Source organism: Pseudophryne corroboree, chromosome 6 (genome assembly GCF_028390025.1).
Source record: "Pseudophryne corroboree isolate aPseCor3 chromosome 6, aPseCor3.hap2, whole genome shotgun sequence".
Classification (NCBI taxonomy): domain Eukaryota; kingdom Metazoa; phylum Chordata; class Amphibia; order Anura; family Myobatrachidae; genus Pseudophryne; species Pseudophryne corroboree.
Window position 1 is genome coordinate 462,861,574 of NC_086449.1, and position 2,625 is coordinate 462,864,198.

The following is a 2,625-nucleotide window of genomic DNA, read 5'->3' on the forward strand; positions in this document are numbered from 1 at the left end:
CCACAAGGATTCTCCGATGGGCGGAAAATCGCGTGTTAGCACTGTCAGCAGTGTTCATTCCAGGAGTGGACAACTGGGAAGCAGACTTCCTCAGCAGGCACGACCTCCACCCGGGAGAGTGGGGACTTCATCCAGAAGTCTTCCAAATGATTGTAAACCGTTGGGAAAGGCCACAGGTGGACATGATGGCGTCCCGCCTAAACAAAAAGCTAAACAGATATTGCGCCAGGTCAAGGGACCCTCAGGCGATAGCTGTGGACGCTTTAGTGACACCATGGGTGTACCAGTCGGTGTATATGTTCCCTCCTCTTCCTCTCATACAAAAGGTGCTGAGGATAATAAGAAAAAGAAGAGTAAGAACTATACTCATTGTTCCGGATTGGCCAAAAGGACTTGGTACCCGGAACTTCAAGAAATGATCTCAGAGGACCCTTGGCCTCTACCTCTCAGACTGGACCTGCTGCAGCAGGGGCCCTGTCTGTTCCAAGACTTACCGCGGCTGCGTTTGACGGCATGGCGGTTGAACGCCGAATCCTGATGGAAAAGGGCATTCCGGTTGAGGTCATTCCTACGCTAATAAAGGCTAGGAAAGATGTGACAGCAAAACATTATCACCGCATATGGCGGAAATATGTTGCTTGGTGTGAGGCTAGGAAGGCCCCCACGGAAGAATTTCAGCTGGGTCGATTTCTGCACTTCCTACAGTCAGGAGTGTCTAGGGGCCTAAAATTGGGATACATTAAGGTCCAGATTTCGTCCCTGTCTATTTTCTTTCAAAAAGAACTGGCTTCACTGCCTGAGGTTCAGACGTTTGTTAATGGAGTGCTGCATATTCAGCCCCCTTTTGTGCCCCCAGTGGCACCTTGGGATCTCAACGTTGTGTTGGATTTCCTGAAATCACATTGGTTTGAGCTACTTCAGACCGTGGAATTAAAATATCTCACGTGGAAAGTGGTCATGCTTTTGGCCTTGGCTTCGGCTAGGCGGGTGTCAGAATTGGCGGCTTTGTCCTGTAAAAGCCCCTATCTGATCTTTCATATGGACAGAGCAGAATTGAGGGCGCGTCTCCAATTCCTCCCTAAGGTGGTATCAGCGTTTCACTTGAACCAACCTATTGTGGTGCCGGCGGCTACTCGGGACTTGGAGGCTTCCAAGTTGCTGGACGTGGTCCGGGCCCTGAAAATCTATGTTTCCAGGACGGCTGGAGTCAGAAAGACTGACTCGCTATTTATCCTGCATGCACCCAACAAAATGGGTGCTCCTGCTTCTAAGCAGACTATTGCTCGCTGGATCTGCTCCACGATTCAACTTGCACATTCTGCGGCTGGACTGCCGCATCCTAAATCAGTAAAATCCCACTCCACGAGGAAGGTGGGCTCTTCTTGGGCGGCTGCCCGAGGGGTCTCGGCTTTACAACTTTGCCGAGCTGCTACCTGGTCGGGTTCAAACACGTTTGCAAAATTCTACAAGTTTGATACCCTGGCTGAGGAGGACCTTGAGTTTGCTCATTCGGTGCTGCAGAGTCCTCCGCACTCTCCCGCCCGTTTGGGAGCTTTGGTATAATCCCCATGGTCCTTACGGAGTTCCCAGCATCCACTAGGACGTCAGAGAAAATAAGAATTTACTCACCGGTAATTCTATTTCTCGTAGTCCGTAGTGGATGCTGGGCGCCCATCCCAAGTGCGGATTGTCTGCAATACTTGTTTATAGTTATTGCCTAACTAAAGGGTTATTGTTATGAGCCATCTGTTCGTGAGGCTCAGTTGTTATTCATACTGTTAACTGGATATAGTATCACGAGTTGTACGGTGTGATTGGTGTGGCTGGTATGAGTCTTACCCGGGATTCCAAATCCCTTCCTTATTGTGTCAGCTCTTCCGGGCACAGTTTCCCTAACTGAGGTCTGGAGGAGGGGCATTGAGGTAGGAGCCAGTGCACACCAGTAGTCCTAATTCTTTCTTAGAGTGCCCAGTCTCCTGCGGAGCCCGCTATTCCCCATGGTCCTTACGGAGTTCCCAGCATCCACTACGGACTACGAGAAATAGAATTACCGGTGAGTAAATTCTTATTTTTTTTTAAGGGGAGTAGACCAAATAGAGAATCACTTCCCCGTAGTGCCCAATCCAGTTGTCAAATTTTTATAAAATCTTCACCTCTACAAACTCATCTGTCACCAACCTCTATTCTGTTTCTCTACAGTTTCCTCTTCATCTTTTGCGTTCCCACAGGGTGGTACAATACATGGACCCAAGTACAGTTCAAACTCCACATGCCTAGGTCCTTCAGAGTTCTGCCCAAACCCAGTATATCTCAACAGCACGATGACACCTGTATTACTGCAGTGTGCCTTGTCATTCACAAAGGGTGGAGAATGGGAATACTGGTGAAAGGAAATTTTGTATAGACACTGATATGCCTGTTGGTGAATGGCATACCTGACATTTTCATTTTCTTCTTCTTTCTCTCCTCTAGAGATGTTTCTTTTCTCTTTTTCTTTTTTTTTTTGAGTTATGCTCATGGTACTCTACATTGCAAACACACGATAGTTAAATTAAGATTAAAAAAAATTGTGTTCCCTACAGGAAAAGGCAGTTTGGAGGACAAAGGGGTATGGCCAGGAGTCCT